A 6807-nucleotide genomic window follows, 5' to 3' on the forward strand; every position below is an offset into this window, starting at 1 on the left:
GGCGGATTTGTGTATATGAAGCATGCAGGTTTTTTTCATATGGGCAAGGTCATGGGTTCGATTCCCAGGGAAAGCAAGAACTGATAAGAATGTAAATGTGTACCTTGCAATGCAAGTCGCTTTGGATAAAAAGTGTGTTAATGATTAGTTGACTTGAAGTGTGCTATTTTGGAACAACTAATTCTGTACTAAGTATATTTTAGATGTAATTAAATACACTTAAAGTTGTGCTTTACTACAATTTAGTGTATTTTTGTGTGCTAAAGTGGAACAACTTCAATTATACTTAGTATACTTTAAGTATATGTCTGTGTAGAGACTAAAACGTGACATTAAAGTGCACTTTATTTGTGTTACAAGAACATTACGAGTGTCTTCAAAACATGCAAGCAATATACCATAAGTGTATTATATTTGAGTAAATAGTATATGATTGTTGGATCAATAAACAATTCAATTCAGTTCAACTTCCTGTCACCTATGCCCCCTTAAATACAACCATGTGCATCTAATCACTGTCACCCAGTGTCCCAAATACTAATATAAATATATCCAAACAAAATAAAATAAAATGCAAACAATAAACATAAATGGCTCCTACACACCAGCCCCTAATTGCCTTATATAACAAAAAAACAATTACCAAAACATAATGAAAGGAGCTACATTACACCCTTTTTTTTGTTTGGGCCAGAGGTGTCCAGCACATGGCACGTGGTGGTATCTGATCTTTACCATCAGTCCTTGTTAAATCTCAGGCTCTTTAATCAGACATATCTTTGTTATTGGTCTTTCCAATTGTTACATTCTGTGTGTATTTGTGTTTCTTTTGCTCTCTGTCTCTCCATTCATTCTTTTTAGGTGGTGATCGTTTATTGGCTATGTGTCGTCACTGCATGGAGTACTTTTCATAGGCAAGGCAAGGCAAGTTTATTTATATAGCACATTTCATACACAGTGGCAATTCAAAGTGCTTTACATAGAAGAAATTAAAATAATAAAAAGAAATAAGAATAATTAAAACAGTTTAGAAAAATAAAAAATAAAACACAGTACAGTACATACAATCGGACGAACATTGGTACAGTGCTCAATCATTAAATGCATAGCTAAACAGAAGTGTTTTGAGTCTGGATTTGAATGTAACTATTGTAGGAGCACGTCTGATCTCCTCTGGAAGCTGGTTCCAGCATAATAGCTAAAAGCGGACTCGCCATGCTTAGAGTGAACCCTTGGTATTTCTAGCTGATATGATCCTAGTGATCTGAGTGATCTGTTGGGTTTATATTCAGTTAGCATATCTGCAATGTATTGAGGTCCTAGGCCATTAAATGATTTATATACCAGTAATAATACTTTAAAATCAATCCTAAATTTAACTGGGAGATAGTCTAAAGACATGAGGACTGGTGTGATGTGTTCATATTTTCTGGTTCTGCTCAGAATCCTGGCGGCAGCGTTCTGTATGAGCTGCAACTGTCTTATGGTCTTTTTGGGAAGGCCAGTGAGGAGTCCATTACAATAATCCACCCTGCTGGTGATGAAAGCATGAACAAGTTTCTCTAAGTCTTGTCTGGAAACAAAGCATCTTATTCTTGCAATATTTTTCAGATGATAGTATGCTGATTTAGTTATTGCTTTGACATGACTACTGAAACTAAGGTATGACTCTAGTGTCACACCAAGATTCCTGACTTGATGTTTAGTTGTTTGACCCCTAGAGTGAAGGTATGCGTTCACCTTGAGAACTTCATCTTTGTTTCCAAACGCAATGACTTCAGTTTTGTCTTTGTTTAACTGAAGAAAGTTTTGACACATCCAACTGTTGACTTCGTCAATGCATTGGCACAGGGAGTCAATGGGGCTGTAATCATTAGGCGATAGGGCTAAGTAGTGCTGTGTGTCGTCTGCATAGCTGTGGTAAGCAATTTGGTTCTTTCTCATTATTTGGCTCATTGGGAGCATATACAGGTTGAACAGGAGTGGCGCAAGAATTGAGCCTTGAGGGACTCCGCATGTCATGGATGTCCACTCAGACTTATGGTCTCCTATACTCACATAATAACCTCTCCCATCTAAATATGACCTGAACCATTTTAGGACTATCCCAGAAAGCCCCACCCAGTTTTCCAGCCTGTCAAGAAGTATGTTGTGATTGACAGTGTCAAATGCAGCACTGAGGTCGAGTAGTACCAGCACTGATAATTTGCCTGAATCAGTATTTAAGCGAATATCGCTCATAAGATCATCTCTCAATGCAAATCAAACTAGCTATTAGGCTAACTGAAATAAAACCATGCCAATCTCTAGGTATGGTGAAGGCTGTGTGACGATGTGCAGCTATTTTAATTATTATTAATTATTTTAATTCCAAAGGCCAAGGGAACTTTATCAGGATGCATAGTATCCTGGAGAACGTCAGTAGTTGTACTTACTTGTTTCTTTGTGTTGAACTGGTAGTTAGATAAACTGAGGAAGGTATATTTAACTTAATCAAATAAGTAATCAATAAATAAAATAAATAAGTTTAGTGAACTTTAAAAAATTATTTGGCACAACTTCGACTTGCCAGGGTTGAGGCTAGCATGCGACCCACATGGGGTCCGGTCTGGCTCAGGCCGAACGAGTAACGTGGGGCCGCCCTCCTGCAAGAGGGACGGTTAGGGGCCGCTGCGTGTTGGAAAAGTCCAGCCTTTCAGAAATAAAATTATTCCTGATTCAAGCAGAATCTGCAGAAAATAAAAACAGACAATAACAATGTGGTGTTGGTAAAATGAGTAATGAATTTAATCCATGCTTACTTTAAGCAATTACAAACATTAAGTAAAGTGAAGGAGAATGAGACAGATCTCTCTTTACTGACTTATAAGAGCCAAAGCATCTCAAGAGAAGAAGAGAAGAAAAGTTTCCAGTTTCAAAGATGCATGAAAATGTATCTTGCATTTCCATGGAAGAGTAGAAGTGGAAGAGAAACAATGTTTGTGCTGATGAAAAACAATGAAGAACGAGTTAAAAATTATTATCAGATTCATGTCTCTCTTTAAAGTGTTATGGCTTCTTCTTCAGCTCCTGAACTTTGCCTTCAAAAGGTTTTTTTTTTTCAGTGTGAATTTTCTGGCACTCTTTCAGTTCATCTTCTGTAGTAAAGGACTTCAAATCAAATCAAATCAAATCAAGTATATTTGTATAGCGCTTTTCACAATACAGATTGTATCAAAGCAGCTTCACAGTATTAAAATAAAATAATACAACAAAGTTTGTTTCTAGTGGAATTTATTGATTGATAGAATAAAATTAAATATCCCCAAAATATCCCCAACTGAGCAAGCCAAAGGCAACAGTGGCAAGGAACCGAAAAACTCCATCAAGTGACCTAATGGTGTCCTAAAACTCCATCAGGTGACCTAATGGAGAAAAAAAACCTTGGGAGAACCCAGGCTCAGTCGGGGGCCAGTTCTCCTCTGGCATTTATGAACTAGAGGCCGGATTGTAGTTTGAAACTGTGAGATTAACAATATTATATGAATGCCTGGCCGAAAAGATGCGTCTTTAATCTAGTTTTAAACTGGGAGAGCGAGTCCGAGCAACGAACAGTATCAGGAAGGCTATTCCAGAGTTTTGGAGCCAAATGTGAAAATGCTCTCCCTCCTTTGGTTGATCTGGATATCCTAGGTATGACCAAAAGCCTTGAATTTATTGATCTTAAAGAGCGCAATGGATTATAGGGTGATAGAAGATCCGTTAAATAGACTGGAGCTAAGCCGTTTAGGGCTTTATAAGTCAGTAGCAATACCTTATAATTAATACAGAACTTTATAGGTAGCCAATGTAGTGATGATAAAATCGGTGTTATATGATCATATTTTCTTGATCTAGTAAGAACTCTAGCAGCGGCATTTTGGACTAACTGTAGCTTGTTTATTGAGGATGCAGGACAACCGGCTAATAAAGCATTACAGTAATCTAGTCTCGAGGTCATGAATGCATGAACTAACTTTTCTGCATCAGAAACTGATAGCATATTACGTAGCTTAGCAATGTTTCTAAGGTGGAAAAAGGCTGTTTTTGTAACATACGAAATATGATTTTCAAAAGACAGGTTACAATCGAGTATAACACCCAGGTCTTTTACTGTAGAGGATAAAGTAACAGGACATCCTACGATGTCAAAGTTGTATTGTGAGAGGTTCTGTGGGCGGTTTTTTGAACTGATAAGTATTACCTCTGTCTTGTCTGGATTTAATAAAAGAAAATTACGCGACATCCAATCTTTTATATCTTTAACACACTCTGTCAATTTGGATAATTTAGCATTTTCATCCGGCCGTGATGAAATATATATTTGAGTGTCATCAGCATAACAATGGAAACTAATTCCATGTTTCCTTATAATATTTCCAAGTGGCATCATATATATTGAGAATAACAGAGGGCCCAACACAGATCCCTGCAGCACTCCATAGTTTACTGGAATTATGATCGATTTTTCTCCATTTAAATAGACAAAATGGTAGCGGTCTGATAAGTATGATCTAAACCAGCTTAATGCTTGTTCTTGAACACCAGTATAATTTTGTAGTCGATCTAAGAGTATTGTATGATCTATAGTATCGAACGCAGCACTTAGATCAAGTAAAACTAGTATTGAGATGCAGCCTTGGTCAGAAGCTAAGAGTAAATCATTTGTGATTTTAACGAGCGCAGTTTCAGTGCTATGATGCGGTCTGAATCCTGACTGAAACTTTTCATAGATATCATTTTCTTGCAAGAAAGAGCCCAGTTGAGTGGACACAACTTTTTCTAGTATTTTAGACATAAAATGTAGATTTGAAATGGGTCTATAATTTGCTAGATTATTATGATCTAATTGTGGTTTCTTAATGAGAGGTTTTATAACTGCCAGTTTAAATGTTCTTGGAACATGACCTAAAGATAAAGACGAGTTAATAATATTGAGGAGAGGCTCTTCCACTACAGGTAACACTTCCTTCAGTAGTTTAGTTGGTATAGGATCTAATAAACATGTTGTTGTTTTAGATGAAGTGATAAGTTTATTTAACTCTTTTTGTTCTATAGTTGTAAAGCACTGTAATTGTTCTTGCGGGGGGATAATTGAGGCTGAATTATAAGGTGCGATTGAGGATTGAACGTTTACAATTGTGGTTCTGATGTTTTCTATTTTCTCAGTGAAGAAGTTCATGAAATCATTACTACTAAACTGTAACGGGATATTTTGTTCGGGTGACGTCTGTTTATTTGTTAGTCTAGCCACGGTGTTAAATAAAAACCTAGGATTGTTTTGGTTGTTTTCTATTAGTTTACGGAGGTGCTCAGCCCTGGCCGCTTTTAGGGCCTTTTTATAACGTGACATACTGTCTTTCCACGCGATTCTAAAGACCTCTAAATTAGTTTGTTTCCATTTACGCTCTAAATTACGGGCTTCTCTCTTTAGAACATGCGTAGTATTATTGTACCATGGTGCTTTAATTTTCTCTCTGACCTTTTTTAATCTAATAGGTGCAACAACATCCAATGTTCTAGAGAGAATGGTGCTCATAGTGCTAGTTAGTTCTTCTAGTTCATCTGTTTGTTTGGGTTCAGGCAGCAGCTGAGACAGATTAGATAAGCAATTTGAGAAATTATCTATGGTGGATGGAAGGATTGTTCTGCCTGGTCGATAACGCGGCGCTGCATGACATATTACAGCAGTACGTAATATGCAAGTTACCAAGTAATGATCAGTGACATCATCACTTTGTGGAATGATATCTATATCGGTTGGATCGGTTCCATATGATATAATTAAATCGAGTGTGTGATTAAGACGATGAGTTGGTCCGGTGACGTTTTGCTTGACCCCAAATGAATTTAATAAATAATAAATTTAATAAATCATTTTAATAAATGTAATAAATCTATAAACTTCAGCACTGAAACACACACCGCCGTGTCTTTTCTGCTGTAATATTACTAATGAATCTTCTCCTTTGTGTGAATCTTCAGGTGTTTCTTCAGGACTGACGCCCAATGAAACTGTTTACCGCACTGATCACAGTTAAATGGTCTTTCTTCAGAATGAGAAGCTGATTACCTGAACTATACCTTTCATTCTGGGATGAGCTGGGACAACCTTTGTTGAATATGATTCTTTATTCTATTCGAGTGGGTTCATTTAATAATAGTGCGAATATGGCCATTATTACTCTTTTACCAAAGCCTAATAAAGATTTGACTCAATGTGGGAATTATAGACCTTTGTCTCTTTTAAATTGTGATGTGAAACTGTTTGCCAAAGTTTTGTCCTCTCGTTTAGATTTGCTCATGACTAAACTGGTGCATAACGATCAGACTGGTTTCATTAAATCTCGCCTTGCGGCCGACAATGTTCGCCGGTTATTGCATATTATACATGTAACCAGTGGTATGGACATACCGTGCGCAACTTTGTCTTTGGATGCTGAGAAAGCCTTTGACCGGCTTGAATGGCGTTACCTCTGGTCAGTTTTGGAGCGCTTTGGTTTAGGCAAAAATTATATTAATATGATTAAAGTACTATATGCCAACCCTTCTGCTGTGGTTATGACAGGGGGCATCACCTCTCCAAAGTTTTCTATATTACGTGGGACTCGTCAGGGATGCCCTCTCTCACCACTCTTGTTTGCACTCTCTCTTGAGCCTCTTGCACAGAAAGTTCGTCAGCATTCCTTGGTTAGCCCTATAATTTTTAGTAACACTTCTCATAGAATTTCGTTATATGCAGACGACATTCTTTTATATGTTAGTGATACAGCTGAGTCTATTCATCAT

This window comes from Abramis brama (genome assembly GCF_963993115.1).
Source record: "Abramis brama genome assembly, chromosome: 1".
Lineage (NCBI taxonomy): Eukaryota > Metazoa > Chordata > Actinopteri > Cypriniformes > Leuciscidae > Abramis > Abramis brama.